This window comes from Haematobia irritans, chromosome 1 (assembly GCF_050003625.1).
Source record: "Haematobia irritans isolate KBUSLIRL chromosome 1, ASM5000362v1, whole genome shotgun sequence".
Classification (NCBI taxonomy): domain Eukaryota; kingdom Metazoa; phylum Arthropoda; class Insecta; order Diptera; family Muscidae; genus Haematobia; species Haematobia irritans.
Window position 1 is genome coordinate 255,155,995 of NC_134397.1, and position 18,820 is coordinate 255,174,814.

An 18,820-nucleotide genomic window follows, 5' to 3' on the forward strand; every position below is an offset into this window, starting at 1 on the left:
AATTTTATCTCTATAGAAAATTTAGTCAAAATTTTATCTCTATAGAAAATTGTGTCAACATTTCATTTCTAGCGGAATTTTTTTCAAAATATTATTTCTTTAGAAAATTTTGTCAAAATTTATCTCTATAGAAAATTTTGTCAAAATTTTATTTCTGTAGAAAATTTTGTCAAAATTTTTTTTCTATAGAAAATTTTGTCAAAATTGTATTTCTATAGAAAATTGTCTCAACATTTCATTTCTAGAGGAAATTTTGTCAAAATTTTATTTCTTTAGAAAATTTTGTCGAAATGTATCTCTATAGAAAATTTTGTCAAAATTGTATCTTTATAGAAAATTTCGTTAAAATTTTATTTCTAGAGGAAATTTGTGAAATGCTTCTTGTTGGAGAGGAGTATTTTTCAAAATCTACCAAAACATCAAGAAACATACCAACCTACCTAACAGTAAAAAATCTACCCTTTTTCGATAGAAATCTACCAACTGTAGCAACCATGCTTCGGAACCCAATGTGCACTTTGTAAATAAAAAAATAATAAAAGGTGAGAAAATATAAAAACAAACTCGAAATTTACAAATAAAAAAAAAATAAAAATAAACTGAAACATTAGCACACCACAATGAAATGAGGTAAACCCCAATCTGTAGTTGAGCCATATAGAGGCGAAATGCGAAAATAGGTTACAAAAGCAAACAAATTTACAGCACCCCCAAAAGCATCAAAATGTAAATCTCACGAACTCTCTTGGACTCTTCCTAACCGAACCCCCCCCCCCCCCCCCCCCCCCCCCCCCAACTTAATTAATAATAGTAACAAATGTTTCCCATCTCTTCTATAGAGTTTGTGTGTGTTCACCATACAGCTAATCAACAAGAAACTCAAACTCGTTAGTTAAACCAGCTACGAATGCGCCAATGTTACTCTCTTACATGCTAATATTCAAACATGTTTCTCTCTCTCTGGTAAGAGGGCAATAGTCGGATATGGAAGTGTTATGGAAGAAACTTCAAGTGCTAAAGTTTCCAATGAGAGTAAACACGCTTTTCGTTTCAAGTTTTTTGCTCTCCGATTGTGATGCAATATAGCAGTTGAAAACGAAACTTATTTGTTATTGTTTTTGTAGTTGATTTTGTTGCCATGAGGTTGGGTAAATACATTTGGGAAAGTATTATGATTGTAAACATTTGCTAGGACAATTTTCATTATGAAAAAGATCAGGGATATTCAATCAAATAATGACAATTTGTAATTTAATTAAATATTTCATGGATTACGTTGGTGTGTTAGTGATATTTTGTTTTGGGATATAATTTGATTTCTTTGAAAATATCCAAAGTTCAACAATGTTTTCCCCAACTCAGTTAAACGTCCCTCATTGCATATTACAAAATCGATCGTATGGACAATGTTGTAAATACCGTTAAATGTTAATGGGCAACTTTAACAGCTGGTTACAGCTGACTTTCAGCGGCGTCATCGCTAACTATTGCATTATTGTTTTTTTTGGTTTGTAATTTACGCGAAGTGACTTAGACGAACATTTTTCGAACTTGGTTGGCGTTCATGCGAAAATCGCACATGGGCACAGTTGCATTTGAGCGATTCGTATAAACAAACCAAACAAACGGTTAAGGCGAAAATTAAAACGTTCCACATTAACAACGTAGCACGCGAGTTGTCCGTCTTTAATAACGTGCGCCATTCATACGTATAAGCTGTTATGTTACAGATATTGCATTGTTGTTGTTATAATCAAAGTATGTGAGTGTAGCATTGTTGCTGTTGTTGTTGTAAAATGTTTGTCGGGTACGAACATCTCCAAAATAACTGGAGCAGAAAATTGTGAATGAAATGAAAATATATGAAGACCAAAAACAAAATTAAGAAAATAAAATCCACACATAAAAATGTAAAAAAAATCATTTTTTTAATAAAATAATGATGATATAAAAATTACAGCGTTAATACAGCCATTGAGGTTCTGCCAACTTCTTCTTTTTGGCTTTCAAAAAAAAAAAAAAAAAAAAAAAATAACGGTCTTTTGAGTGCACTTCATGTGGTTTGGTTATTTGTGCGAATTGTTATTAATTAAAAAGAATATACTATACCTTTGAGTTCATATACGCCACTCTTGGTTCAGTGTGTATGTGCAAATGTTGCATAAATATGATTGGGATGTAACGAAATGAAACAATTTTCTTGAGGATTGCAAAATAATTATGAAATTAATGAGAATTATTGTGATGTAAAGAAGTTCGATATATGAAGCCATTAAATCAAATCGGACTTTTTTTACTTGAGAATCTAATAACAGGCAAATCTTATAATAAACTAACTGAACCTGATACGCTTCGCTGCCAAGTTTGAAACTTGTGCCAAAAATTATCTACAAAAATTTGTCAAAATTTTATTTCTATAGGAAATTTTGTCAAAATTTTATTTCTATGGGAATTTTTTTCAAAATTTTATTTCTATAGGAAATTTTGTCAAAATTTTATTTCTATAGAAAATTTTGTCAAAATCTTATTTCTATAGAAAATTTTGTCAATATCTTATTCCTATAGAAAATTTTGTCACAATTTTATTTCTAAAGAAAATTGTGTCAAAATTTTATTTCTAGGGGAATTTTCGTTAAAATTTTATTTCTAAACAGCTTTTGTCAAAATTTTATTTCTACAGAAAATTTTGATAAAATTTTAATTCAATAGAAAATTTTGTCAATATCTTGTTTCTATAGAAAATTTTGTCCAAATTTTATTTATATAGAAATTTTTATCAAAATTGTATTTCTATAGAAAATGTTGTAATTTTTTTTGTATAGAATTTTTTTTTCACAATTTTATTTCTATAGAAAATTGTGTCAAAATTTTTGTTTCTATCGAAATTTTTTTTTAAAATTTAATTTCTCCAGAAAACTTTTTTAAATTTTATTTTTATAGATTTTTTTTAATTTTATTTCTATAGAAAATTTTGTCAAAATTTAATTTTTATAGAAATTTTTTGTAAAAATTTTATTTCTATGGAAAAAAAATTTATTACTACAGAAAATTTTGTCAAAATTTTATTTCTACAGAAAATTTTGTAAAAATTGTATTTCAATAGAAAAGTTTGTCAAAATTTTATTTCTAGAGAAAATTTTGTCAAAATTGTATTTCAATAGAAAATTTTGACAAAATTTTATTTCTATAGAAAATTTTCTCAATATCTTATTTCTATAGAAAATTTTGTCAAAATTTTATTTCTTTAGGAAGTTTTGTCAAAATTTTATTTCATAAGAATATTGTGTCAAAATTTTATTTCTAAAGAAAATTGTGTCAAAATTTTATTTGTAGAGGAAATTTCGTGAAAATTTTATTTCTAAACAGCTTTTGTCAAAATTTTAGTTCTATAGAAAATTTTGTCAATATCTTATTTCTATAGAAAATTTTGTCAAAATTTTATTTCATTAGAAAATTTTGTCAACATTTTATTTCTATGGCAAATTTTCTCAAAATTTTATTTTTAAGAAAATTTTGTCAAAATTTTATTTCTATAGAAAATTTTGTCAATATCTTATTTCTATAGAAAATTTTGTCAACATTTTATTTCTGTAGAAAATTTTGTCAATATCTTATTTCTATAGAAAATTTTGTCAAAATTGTATTTCTATAGGAAATTTTGTCAATATTTTATTTCATTAGAAAATTTTTTCAAAATTTTATTTCTAAAGAAAATTGTGTTAAAATTTTATTTCTAGAGGAAATTTCGTTAAAATTTTATTTCTAAACAGCTTTTGTCAAAATTTTATTCCTACAGAAAATTTTGTCAAAATTTTAATTCTATAGAAAATTTTGTCAATATCTTATTTTTATAGAAAATTTTGTCAAAATTTTATTTCATTCGAAAATTTTGTCAACATTTTATTTCTATGGAAAATTTTGTCAACATTTTATTTTTAAGACAATTTTGTCAAAATTTTATTTCTATAGAAAATTGTGTCAATATCTTATTTCTATAGAAAATTTTGTCAATATCTTATTTCTATAGAAAATTTTGTCAATATCTTATTTTTATAGGAAATTTTGTCAATATTTTATTTCATTAGAAAACTTTTTCAAAATTTTATTTCTAAAGAAAATTGTGTCAAAATTTTATTTCTAGAGGAGATTTCGTTAAAATTTTATTTCTAAACAGCTTTTGTCAAAATTTTATTCCTACAGAAAATTTTGTCAAAATTTTAATTCTATAGAAAATTTTGTCAATATCTTATTTTTATAGAAAAATTTGTCAAAATTTTATTTGATTACAAAATTTTATCAATATCTTATTTTTATAGAAAAATTTGTCAAAATTTTATTTCATTAGAAAATTTTGTCAACATTTTATTTCTATGGAAAATTTTGTCAAAATTTTATTTTTAAGAAAATTTTGTCAACATTTTATTTTTAAGAAAATTTTGTCAAAATTTTATTTCTATAGAAAATTTTGTCAAAATTTTATTTGTATAGAAATTTTTATCAAAATTATTTTTCTATAGAAAATGTTGTCAAAAAATTTTTTATAGATTTTTTTTTCACAATTTAATTTCTATAGAAAATTTTGTCAAAATTTTATTTCTATCGAAAATTTTGTCAAAATTTAATTTCTATAGAAAATTTTGCCAAAATTTTATTTCTCCAGAAAGCTTTTTAAATTTTATTTTTATAGATTTTTTTTAAATAATTTCTATAGAAAATTTTGTCAAAATTTTATTTATATAGAAATTTTTATCAAAATTTTATTTCTATAGAAAATTTTGTCAAAATTTTATTTCTATCGCAAATTTTGTCAAAATTTAATTTCTATAGAAAATTTTGCCAAAATTTTATTTCTCCAGAAAGCTTTTTAAATTTTATTTTTATAGATTTTTTTAAAATAATTTCTATAGAAAATTTTGTCAAAATTTTATTTCTATAGAAAATTTTGTCAACATTTTATTTCTATACAGAATTTTATCAAAATATTATTTCTATAGACAATTTTGTCAAAATTTCATTTCTATAGAGAATTTTGTCAAAATATTAATTCTATATAAAATTTTGTCAAAATTTCATTTCTATAGAAACTTTTGTAAGAATTTTGTCAAAATTTTATTTCTATCGAGATGTTTGCCAAAACTTTAATTCTATAGGAAATTTTGTCAAAATGTTATTTCTTAAGGAAATATTGTAAATTTGTTTACTCTAGAAATTTTTTTTTGTTTCTATTGAAAATTTTGTCAAAATTTTGTTTATATAGACATTTTTATCAAAATTGCATTTCATTAGAAAATTTTGTCAAAATTTTATTTCCAGAGGAAATTTCGTTAAAATTTAATTTCTAACCAGCTTTTGTAAAAATTTTAATTCTACAGAAAATTTTGTCAATATCTTATTTCTATAGAAAATTTTGTCAAAATTTTATTTGTATAGAAATTTTTATCAAAGTTGTATTTCTATAGAAAATTGTCAAAATTATTTTTTATAGATATTTTTCACAATTTTAATTCTATAGAAAATTTTGTCAAAATTTTATTTCTATAGAAAATTTTGTCAAGAAATTTTTATCAAAATTTTATTTCTATAGAAAATTTTATCAAAATTTTATTTCTATAAAAAAATTTGTCACAATTTTACTTTTATAGAAATTTTTTGTCAAAATTTTATTTTTATGGAAAATTTTGTCAAAATTTTATTTCTATAGAAAATTTTGTCAAAATATTATTTCTATAGAAAATTTTTGTCAAAATGTTATTTCTATAGAGAATTTTGTCAAAATATTATTTCCATAGAAAATTTCTTTTCTATAGAAACTTGTGTAAAAAATTACAGCTACAATTTTTTTTTTCAATTTTATTTCTATAGAAATGTTTGCCAAAACCTTATTTCTATAGAAAATTTGTAATTTTGCATAGAAAATTTTGTCAAAATTTAATTTCTTTAGAAAATATTGTAAATTTTTTACTCTAGAAAATTTTGTCGAAATTTTATTTCTAAATAAATTGTTGTCGAAATCTTATTGCTATTGAAAATTTTGTCAACATTTTGTGTCTATCGATTTTTTTTTTTCAAAAATTATATCTACAAAAAATATGGTCCAAAATTTACCTCTATAGAAGATTTTGTCAAAATTTTATTTCTATTGAAATTTTTGCTAACATTTTATTCTCATAACCTCTCAGCATGCCCTCTCTATATGTCAAGTAAGACGGAGAATTGGATTTTTTTTCTGTACTTTAAGAATAGGTCGGGCAAAGGGAAGGTTGCCATCCCCTATTAAATATCAAAAATTCAGATGTGAACTTCTTCTGTAAATTTATAGTAAATCGGAAAATTTAGTTATTTCGCTATAATTTAAAAAAGGGCTGTATAAGAAAGACGGATAGACGGACTTCACTTTATTAAAGTTATTATACCCCGGACCATAAAAATATATATTAAATTTCCTTATCATGCGGAAAAACATCTCATTATCACCGCACTGTTAATAGTCTTACAGAATTTTCGTTACAACCCATTTTTCCGATATCTTATAAAGGCAATGTAGCATGACAGTAAGCTTAAAAAGTGTGAGTTATTTAACGCTTGTGGATTTGTGGCAGGCTTTATGAAAAACTCCCATTGGGAATTTTTTTTTTCAATTGCTGTTAAGTATTGTGTCGTTATTCCGACCCTCAAAAGAATACCTCAAAGTGCATTTCAATTTCATTGCATGGTTTCACATTTTGGCATTTTTTATTTCTTTCCGCTGATCATTCGGCAAGACAGTCAATGGTTTCTTTTGTAAGATTTTTTTGTTTGCTTTTTTTTATTTAATTAATTGCTCTATCGTTGGTATTTTGTAAGTGAAACTTATTTTCTGAGGTTATGCATCGATAATTGAATGGAAGTTCTTGTGTTTTTTTTTTTGGTTTGGCGGTAAACTCAAATGTGGGAATTTCGATAATATAGGAGGTTATTGAGTACGAGATTGGGGTTGTAATTGTTCGAATGGATAAAATTTGGTAAAAATTAATTAATGAAATATGTAGTAAATATATTTTTGTTATTAATGATACAAAAAACAAAATAGCCACCTTAGTGTAATTGAGGGGGATTCACCTAGATTCCACTTTATAAATACTTCAAATAGTTTAACTTCAATCTATACCCTAAGGAGATTCCCATCTGCAATGCTTGGCAATAAAAGAAATATTTATTTTTTGTTTTCAAAATTTGATTTAATTTTATTAAACTCATTTAAATACAGTATTCTAAATTCTCCAACTAAAAAAACAAAACAAAAAAATTGTTAAAAAATTTTTAGTATGTTACCACAGCAGTTAAAGAAAATTTTGTCAAAATTTTAAATTCTACAGAAAATTTTGTCAAAATTGTATTTCAATAGAAAATTTTGTCAACATTTTTTTTCTAGAGAAAATTTTGTCAAAATTGTATTTCAATAGAAAATTTTGACAACATTTTATTTCTATAGAAAATTTTGTCAAGATTTTATTTCTATAGAAAATTTTGTCAAGATTTTATTTCTATAAAAATTTGTAAAAATTTTATTACTATAGAAAATTTTTAGTATGTTACCACAGCAGTTAACGTTGAATACGGTAATATTCCAAGAAACAAAGTGATAAAATTAATTAATTCACAAAATAAAAAAAAAATAGTTTTTTTATACCCTCCACCCTAGGATATTACCGCCCATCCTATGGTGGAGGGTATAAAACTTTGCCATTCCGTTTGCAACACATCGAAATATTGCTCTAAGACCCCATAAAGTATATATATATTCTGGGTCGTGGTGAAATTCTGAGTCGATCTAAGCATGTCCGTCCGTCTGTTGAAATCACGCTAACTTCCGATCGAAACAAGCTATCGACTTAAAACGTGGCATGAGTAGTTATAATTTATGTAGGTCGGATGGTATTGAAAATTGAAAAACGTGGTGTTAGTATATGGTCTCTACAAACCATGCAAAAATTGGTCCCTATTGGTCCATAATTACCCTACGGGAAATTTGTGCAAATTTGCCACTGACGGACCTATCACACAACTGGTACCTGTGCTCCAGTTAATTGCAATTTTTAAATATTTTAAAATTTTGTTAAAATTTTATTTCTACAGAAAATTTTGTCAAAATTGTATTTCAATAGAAAATTTTGTCAAAATTTTATTTCTATAGAAAATTTTGTCAATATCTTATTTCTATTGAAAATGTTGTCAAAATTTTATTTCTACAGAAAATTTTGTCAAAATTTTAATTCAATAGAAAATTTTGTCACTATCACATTTCTATAGAAAATTTTGTCAAAATTTTATTTTTTTTAGAAAATTTTATTTGTAGAAGAAATTGCGTTAAAATTTTATTTCTATATAGCTTTTGTCAACATTTTATTTCTACAGAAATTTTTTTCAAAATTTTAATTCTATAGAAAATTTTGTCAAAATTTTATTTCATTAGAAAATTTTGTCAAAATTTTATTTCTAAAGAAAATTGTGTCAAAATTTTATTTCTAGTGGAAAAATCGTTAAAATTTTATTTCTAAACATCTTTTGTCAAAATTTTATTTCTACAAACCATGCAAAAATTGGTCCATATCAGTCCATAATTACCCTACGGGAAATTTGTCCAAATTGCCACTGACGGACCTATCACACAACTGGTAACTGTGCTCCAGTTAGTTGCAATTTTTAAATAGTCGTGATTTATTTATTTCCATACTCGCTTGATATTAAAATCTTAGATCCATTAAGATTTTAATATCAAGCATTTTCACATTTAGTGAAATAATTATTATTATTAATATTAATATTAATTATTAATATTAATAATAATAATTATTTCACTAAATGTGAAATAATTATTATTATTCTGATAACCTATTGTTCGACATATTTCAAAAGTTGTTTTTTTTTCATTTCGGGTTCGATTGGGATGCCCAAATTGAAATAGATTTCTAAGAGTTTGTCCGAAACTGGTTCCTGACGACCTTTCTATGGGGTGCTCCTGCTACATTGTCCCAGGGCGTGTCCTTTGGGATGAATCCAATATGCGTCCTAAAATGTAAATTTACCCCGTCAGTGACAACCGCATGTTAAAGTGACTGGTCCCTTCCATACGTTTTGACCAGAACTGGGACTGTTCCATAGACACTAGCGTCTAGTCCTGTACCGGTTCTGTGGTTGATCCATTTCCCGTAGGGTATATATAGCCCCCATATAAACCGATGCCCAGATTTGATCTCCGGAGCATCTTGGAGGAGCAAAATTCATCTGATCCGGTTGAAATTTGTTGCGTCGTTTTAGTATTTGGTCTCTAAAAACCATGCAAAAAATGGTCCATATCGGTCCATAATTATATATAGCCCCCATATAAACCGATCCCCAGATTTGACCTCCCGAGCATCTTGGAGGAGCAAAATTCATCCTATCTGGTTGAAATTCGGACCGTGGGGTTAGTATATGGTCTCTAAAAACCATAATTATATATAGCCCGCATATAAATCGATCCCAAAATTTGACCTATGGAACCTCTTGGAGGAACAAAATTCATCCTATCTGATTGAAATTCGGAACGTGGTGTAAGTATGTAGTCTCTAATAACCATGCCGAAATTGGTCCATATCGGTCCATAATTATATATAGCCTCATATAAACCGATCCCCAGATTTGACATCCGGAGCATCTTGGTGTAGTAAAATTCATGCGATCCGGTTGATCTTTTTAGAGAGTATATGGTCTCTAAAAAGAATGCAAAAATTGGTCCATATCGGTCCGTAATTATATATAGCCCCTATATAAATCGATGCACAGATTTGACCTCAAAAGCCTCTTGGAGGAGCAAATTTCATCCTATCTGGTTGAAATTCGGAACGTGGTGTAAGTATTTGGTCTCTAATAACCATGCCAAAATTGGTCCATATCGGTCCATAATTATATATAGCCCCCATATAGAAATCGTTCCCAAAATTTGACCAACGGAACCTCTTGGAGAAGCAAATTTCATCCTATCTGGTTGAAATTCGGAACGTGGTGTTAGTATATGGTCTCTAAAAACCATGCACAAATTGGTTCCTATCGATCCATTATTATATATAGCCCCCATATAAATCGATCCCAAGATTTGACCATTCCGGTTCATATTCATGGTTACCACTCGAGCCAAAATAATGTATCAAGATTTTATTTCTATAGAAAATTTTGTCAAAATTTTATTTCTATAGAAAAATTTGTCAAAATTTTATTTCTATAGAAAATTTTGTCAAAATTTTATTTCTATAGAAAATTTTGTTAAAATTTTATTTCTATAGAAAATTTTGTCAAAATTTTATTTCTATAGAAATTTGTCAAAATTTTATTTCTATAGAAAATTTTGTCAAAATTTTATTTCTATAGAAAATTTTGTCAAAATTTTATTTCTATAGAAAATTTGGTTTAAATTTTATTTCTACCGAAAATTTGGTCCAAATTTTATTTTTACCGAAAATTTTGTCAAAAATTTCTTTTCTATAGAAAAATTTTATTTCTATAGAAAATTTGGTCTAAATTTTATTTCTATAGAAAATTTTGTCAAAATTTTATTTCTATAGAAAATTTTGTCAAAATTTTATTTCTACAGAAAATTTTGTCAAAATTTTATTTCTACAGAAAATTTTGTCAAAATTGTATTTCAATAGAAAATTTTGTCAAAATTTTATTTCTATAGAAAATTTTGTCAAAATTTTATTTCTACAGAAAATTTTGTGAAAATTTTAGTTCTACAGAAAATTTTGTCAAAATTGTATTTCAATAGAAAATTTTGTCAAAATTTTATTTCTATAGAAAATTTTGTCAAAATTTTATTTCTACAGAAAATTTTGTGAAAATTTTAGTTCTACAGAAAATTTTGTCAAAATTTTATTTCTATAGAAAATTTTGTTAAAATTTTATTTCTACAGAAAATTTTGTCAAAATTGTATTTCAATAGAAAATTTTGTCAAAATTTTATTTCTATAGAAAATTTTGTCAAAATTTTATTTCTACAGAAAATTTGTCAAAATTTTATTTCTACAGAAAATTTTTTCAAAATTTTATTTCTACAGAAAATTTGTCAAAATTTTATTACTATAGAAAATTTTGTCAAAATTTTTTTTCTATAGAAAATTTTGTCAAAATTTTTTTTCTATAGAAAATGTTGTCAAACTAAATTATATACGTATTTAATCGACCTTTGTTTTTGTTTAATATATACCCCGTGTGGTCTTACTTACAATTTAAAAGACGGTGTTAAGAAGTTTTAAGATACCTTGCCATCGGCAAGTGTTACCGCAACCCAAGTAATTCGATTGTGGATGACAGTTTTTAGTAGAAGTTTCTACGCAATCCATGGCGAAGGGTACATAAAATTCGGCCTGGCCCAACTTACAGCACTATATACTTGTTTTATTTTTAATTTCTCCTAAAATTTGATTTAATTTAATTTTCATCAAAACGACATTTTCTTAAATTGATTCTATTCTACCACACAAGTTAATGTTTACTATGCCACTTGAAAATTTCCAGCTTAGGCATGTTGCTATGCCATTTGTATCTCCTTACCGTGTGGTCAGTTAAATTCTTAGCAAATCCCGGAACTCAATTCCAAACATATTTCACATGGAAACGTAAACACCTTTGAGTTTCAATCATAGACAGGGAGTATTACGTCAAACGATTATTTATAAAATATGAGTGGGGCGTAGTGGCCAAAGTGGTGGTGGCAAAATTCATTGTGGCAGACATCAACCAGTATATGATCTACTCCCCCCTACTGTTACGAAATTCAAATTTTCATATTGGTTTTTTAAAGCAAATGTGGCGAGCGTATGTACTCAATATCTAATGTTTAATAGAATATGGAAGTTAAGGAAACTAATAGTAAAAATCCAAGTTCCTGCTTTGAGATAATTACTTGAGCCATGGCAACAATTCCAAAAACAAAAAATTTGCTTCCATACTTTCTAAAAATGAGAACATAAACAATCATTTTTTGTTCTTAATGAGATAGCTATTTGAGCATTAGACTTTAGTGGCTTAAAAACTGGTTTAGGTGATTTAATTTAATTCGATTACTACACCATTTCAATTCGTAATTGTAGTTTGTTAAAATGTTATTTTTATAGAAAATTTTTTAAATATTTTATCTCTATAGAAAATTTTCGCAACATTTTATTTCTATCTTTTTCTTTCAATTTTAGGTCTGTAAAAAACATCTCAAAAATTAAAAAAAAAAAAAATCTCTATAAAATTTTGGAAAATTTTTATCTCTACACAATTTTGACAAAATTTTATCTCTATTAAACATTTTTGCAAAATTGTATACCTATAGAATTTTTGTTTGCAAAATGTTATAGCTATAGAAAATTTTTGCAAAATTGTATCCCTGTAGCAAATTTATGCAAAATTTCTCCGGAAAGTCTTGTTAAAATTTACACAAAATTTTTAAAAAATTTTCTCTAGACATTAAATTTTGCACAATTTTTCTATGGAGAAAAAATTTTACAAAAAACTTTTTGGGAAGATAAAAAACATTTTTTTGCAAAATGTTATACATTTTTTTGCAAAATGTTATAAATTTTTCCTAAATCTGTAGAAAAGTTTTGGAAATATTATCTCTATAGAAAATTTTTGCAAAATTTTATCTCTATCGAAAATTATTGCAAAATTTCATCTCTATAGAAAATTTTTGCAAAATTTTATCTCTATAGAAAATTTTGTCAAAATTTTTTTTCTATAGAAAATTTTGTCAAAATTTTACTTCTATAGAAAATTTTTTCAAAATTTTATTTCTATAGAAAATTTTGTCAAAATTTTATTTCTATAGAAAATTTTGTCAAAATTTTATATCTATAGAAAATTTTGTCAACATTTTATCTCTATAGAAAATGTTGTCAAAATATTGTCTCTATAGAAAATTTTGTCAAAATTTTATCTCTATAGAAAATTTTGTCAAAATTTTATCTCTATAGAAAATTTTGTCAAAATTTTATCTCTATAGAAAATTTTGTCAAAATTTTATCTCTATAGAAAATTTTGTCAAAATTGTATATCTATAGAAAATTTTGTCAAAATTTTATCTCAATAGAAAAATTTTTGCAAAATTTTATCTCAATAGAAAAATTTTTGCAAAATTTTATCTCTATAGAAAATTTTTGCAAAATTTTATCTCTATAGAAAATTTTGTCAAAATTTTATCTCTATAGAAAATTTTGTCAAAATTTTATCTCTATAGAAAATTTTGTCAAAATTTTATTTCTATAGAAAATTTTGTCAAAATTTTACCTCTATAGAAAATTTTTTCAAAATTTTATTTCTATAGAAAATTTTGTCAACATTTTATTTCTATAGAAAATTTTGTCAAAATTTTATCTCTATAGAAAATTTTTGCAAGGCTGTAGAAAAATTTTCCAAAATTTTATTTTTATAGAAATTTTTTGCAAACTTTTATCTATCATGTGAGCCTGATACTACAACAAGCGATTAACGTCCCAATGCATGATATTCTTCATTTACAATTAATTATTATTCGAACTTCAAAATTCAAAATTTTATATCTATAGAAAATTTTGTCAAAATTTTATCTCTATAGAAAATTTTGTAAAAATTTTATATCTATAGAAAATTTTTGCAAAATTTTATCTCTATAGAAAATTTTGTAAAAATTTTATATCTATAGAAAATTTTTGCAAAATGTTATCTCTATAGAAAATTTTGTCAAAATTTTATCTCTATAGAAAATTTTGTAAAAATTTTATTTCGATAGAAAATTTTGTAAAAATTTTATTTCTATAGAAAATTTTGTCATAATTTTATTTCTATAGAAAATTTTGTCAAAATTTATCTATAGAAATTGATTTTTTTGTTTGCAAAATGGTTTATCTATGGAAATTGTTTGCCAAATTGATGGAAAAATTTTGCAAAATTTTATCACTATAGAAAATTTTTGCAAAATTTAATCTATATAGAAACTTTTTGCAAAAATTTATTTCTAAAGAAAATTTTGGCAAAGTTTTATCTCTATAGAAAATTTTTGCAAAATTTTATATCTATAGAAAATTTTGTCAACATTTTATCTCTATAGAACATTTTGTCAAAATTATAACTCTGTAGAAATTGTGGAGACAAATTTTTACAACAATCTTCTAGGGACGTATTTTTTTTTTTTTTGCAAAATGGTTTATCTATGGAAATTGTTTGCCAAATTGATGGAAAAATTTTGCAAAATTTTATCTCTATAGAAAATTTTTGCAAAATTTAATCTATATACAACATTGGTGAACTTCTCTCCTATCACTGAGTGCTACCCGATTCCATTTTAAGCTCAATGACAAGGGACCTCATTTTTATAGCCGAGTCCGAACGGCGTTCCACATTGCAGTGAAACCACATAGAGAAGCTTTGAAACCCGCACAAAAAATTTTGTCAAAATTTTATCTCTATAGAAAATTTTTGCAAGGCTTTATCGCTGTAGAAAAATTTTCCAAAATTTTATTTTTATAGAAATTTTTTGCAAACTTTTATCTATCATGTGAGCCTGATACTACAACAAGCGATTAACGTCCCAATGCATGATATTCTTCATTTACAATTAATTATTATTCGAACTTCAAAATTCAAAATTTTATATCTATAGAAAATTTTGTCAAAATTTTATCTCTATAGAAATTTTTGTAAAAATTTTATATCTATAGAAAATGTTTGCAAAATTTTATCTCTATAGAAAATTTTGTCAAAATTTTATCTCTATAGAAAATTTTGTCAAAATTTTATCTCTATAGAAAATTTTGTCAAAATTTTATCTCTATAGAAAATTTTGTCAAAATTTTATTTCGATAGAAAATTTTGTAAAAATTTTATTTCTATAGAAAATTTTTTAAAAATTTTATTTCTATAGAAAATTTTGTCATAATTTTATTTCTATAGAAAATTTTGTCAAAATTTATCTATAGAAATTGATTTTTTTGTTTGCAAAATGGTTTATCTATGGAAATTGTTTGCCAAATTGATGGAAAAATTTTGCAAAATTTTATCACTATAGAAAATTTTTGCAAAATTTAATCTATATAGAAACTTTTTGCAAAAATTTATTTCTAAAGAAAATTTTGGCAAAGTTTTATCTCTATAGAAAATTTTTGCAAAATTTTATATCTATAGAAAATTTTGTCAACATTTTATCTCTATAGAACATTTTGTCAAAATTATAACTCTGTAGAAATTGTGGAGACAAATTTTTACAACAATCTTCTAGGGACGTATTTTTTTTTTTTTGCAAAATGGTTTATGGAAATTGTTTGCCAAATTGATGGAAAAATTTTGCAAAATTTTATCTCTATAGAAAATTTTTGCAAGGCTTTATCGCTGTAGAAAAATTTTCCAAAATTTTATTTTTATAGAAATTTTTTGCAAAATTTTATCTATCATGTGAGCCTGATACTACAACAAGCGATTAACGTCCCAATGCATGATATTCTTCATTTACAATTAATTATTATTCGAACTTCATGGACAAAGGGGATTAAGGAATAATGGAAATTACTCTATTGACCAAGTTCCTTAATCCACTTTGTCCATAAAGCTCGAATAATAATTAATTGTACAACAAAATTTTATCTCTATAGAAAGTGTAAAGTGACATCTATATAGAAAATTATAGCAAATTTTTTCGAAATTTTATCTTTTTAGAACATTTTTGTAAAATTGTTGGTAAAATTTGAACTCTATAGAAACTTTTTGCAAAAGTCTATCTCTATAGAAATTTTGTAAAAATTTTATCTCTTTCATCCGATCCGGCTGAAATTTGTTACATAAAATATTATGTTAAAATGGCAGCCCGATTAAGATTCAGGCTCACTTAGACTATTCAGTCCATTGTGATAAAATTAATTAAATTTCGTACATGGTGTTTGTATATGATCCCTCACAACCATGCCGGAATTGGTCCAAATCGGTCCATATAGCCCCTATATAAACCGATCCCCAGATTTGGCTTGCGGAGCCTCTAAGAGAAGCAAATTTTATCCGATCCGGCTGAAATTTGCTACATGGTGCTAGTATATGGTCTTTAACAAACATGAAAAAATTGGGCCACATCGGTCCATAATTATATATAGCCCCCACATAAACCGATCAACAGATTTGACCTCCGGAGCTATCGGAGGAGCAAAATTCATCCGAACCGGTTGAAATTTAGTACGTGGTGAAATTTGGTATATTGCGCTAGTATATGGCCGCTAGGTTAGGTTAGGTTGCAGCCCGATGTATCAGGCTCACTTAGACTATTCAGTTCATTGTGATACAACATTGGTGAACTTCTCTCCTATCACTGAGTGCTACCCGATTCCATTTTAAGCTCAATGACAAGGGACCTCCTTTTTATAGCCGAGTCCGAACGGCGTTCCACATTGCAGTGAAACCACATAGAGAAGCTTTGAAACCCGCACAAATGTCACCAGCATTACTGAGGTGGGATAATCCACCGCTGAAAAACTTTTTGGTGTTCGGTCGAAGCAGGAATCGAACCCACGACTTGTGTATGCATGGCGGGCATGCTAACCATTGCACCACGTATGGCCGCTAACAACCATGCCAAAATTGGTCCATATCGGTCTATAGTTATATATAGCCAATCCTCAAAAATAATCTACCAAAATTTATTTCTATAGAAAATTTTGTCAAAATTTTGTTACTATAGAAAATTTTATTACTCAAAATTTTATTACTATACCCAACAAAACTTATGATTACTGGTGGTACCTTCAACTTTTGTGGAAGTGGAAAATCTTACTCAGACTTAACATCATTGTTGTTGTTGTTGCCATCAATCCCTGTAGTTGCTTTCTTCGCCGTTTTGTGGATTGCTGAAACTTCGTTTGGCTTAATTTAAAATTGCTGCATTGTTGTTGTGGGGTGTAATTGGAATTCGGTTGTTGCTATTCTTTTGGGTACAAAAACTAATAATTTGGCTCATATTTAAGTGGGAAGAATTCCCCAGTGCTTCATTGGATTTTATTTCTATAGAAAATTTTGTCAAAATTTTATTTCTATAGAAATTTTTGTCAAAATTTTATTTCTATAGAAAATTTTGTCAAAATTTTATTTCTATAGAAATTTTTGTCAAAATTTTATTTCTATAGAAAATTTTGTCAAACGGAATTATTTACGTATTTAATCGGCCTTGTTTTGGTTAATATATACCCCGTATGGACTAATTTACAATTGAGAAGACGTTGTTAAGAAGTATTAAGATACCATAACATCGTCAAGTGTTAACGCAACCCAAGTAATTCGATTGTGGATGACAGTCTTCAGTAGAAGTTTCTACGCAATCCATGGTGGAGGGTACATAAGTTTCGGTCTGAACTTACGGCCGTATATACTTGTTTTTGATTGTATTGTTACCGTTAAATTTCTCAAAATTTCTTATCTATAGCAAAATTTTATCTCAATAGAAAATTCTCTCAAAATTAAGTTTTTTGAAGAACATTTGCTCAATTATTCCAAACATTTTTTTATAGATTTAAAATTTTGCAAAAATTATATAAAAAAAAAATTTTTGACAAAATTTTATACTTATATTTTTAGGTAATTTTATTTTTTGAAAATTTTTTACAGAGATAAAATTTTGACAACATTTTTCACAGAGATAAAATGTTCAAAGATATATAATTGTGCAAAATGTTCAACAGAGAAAAGATTTAACAAATTTTTCTATAGGATAAAATTTTGCATTGGGACTACATTTGGAATTTTTTTTGGGAAAACATTTTGCTAACATTTGCTAATATTTCTATAGATTTAAAATTTTACAAAAATTTTCCATTGAGATAAAACTTTGACAAAATTGACAATAGAGATGAAATGGTACTTGGACATGTTTTCAAAATGGAGATAACTTTTCTTTTTAATTTTCTGTAGAGATAAAATTTTTCAAGAATTTTCTATAAATATAAAATTTTTCAAAAATTTTCTATAGGGATAACATTTTTAAAAAATTTTCTATAGAGATAAAAATTTTCAAAAATTTTCTATAGAAATAAAATTTTGAGAGAAAATTCTATAGAAATAAATTTGGCAAATACCTAATCCCTACAACATTTTTATACCCTCCATCATAGGATGGGGGTATATTAACTTTGTCATTCCGTATATTCTGGGTCGTGGTGAAATTCTGAGTCGATCTAAGCATGTCCGTCCGTCCGTCCGTCCGTCTGTTGAAATCACGCTAACTTCCGAACGAAACAAGCTATCGACTTGAAACTCGCCACAAGTAGATGTTATCGATGTAGGTCGGATGGTATTGAAAATGGGCCATATCGGTCTACTTTTACATATAGCCCCCATACAAAGGGACCCTCATATTTGGCTTGGGGAGCCTCTAACAGAAGCATATTTCATCCGATCAGGCCGAAATTTGGTATATGGTGTTGGTATATGGTGTCTAATAACCATGCAAAAATTGGTCCATATCGGTCCTTAATTATATATAGCCCCCATATAAACCGATCCCCCGATTTGGCTTGTGGAGCCTCTAAAAGAAGCATATTTCATCCGATCCGGCTGAAATTTGATACATGGTGTTGGTATATATTCTCTAACAAGCATGCAAAAATTGGTCCACATCGGTCCATAATTATATATAGCCCCCATATAAACCGATCCCCAGATTTGGCTTGCGGAGCCTCAAAGAGAAGCAAATTTCATCCGATCCGGCTGAAATTTGGTACATGATGTTGGTATATATTCTCTAACAACCATGCAAAAATTGGTCCACATCGGTTCATAATTATATATAGACCCCATATAAACCGATCTC

General features: G+C 26.1%; 1 protein-coding gene across 2 annotated transcripts in view; it reads left to right on the plus strand.

Annotated features, from left to right (window-relative positions):
* The window catches only part of LOC142220780 (uncharacterized), a 180,745-nt gene that overhangs the window by 21,462 nt on the left and 140,463 nt on the right, over window positions 1-18,820 (plus strand). The window contains exon 1 of one of the 2 annotated variants that reach the window (XM_075290125.1): window positions 1,557-1,758. The exons of the other annotated variant lie outside the window; for it this stretch is intronic. The gene's annotated coding sequence lies outside the window, so the exon portion shown is untranslated. Of the gene's footprint in view, window positions 1-1,556; window positions 1,759-18,820 lie in introns of those variants that run through there. 2 annotated transcript variants of the gene reach the window in all.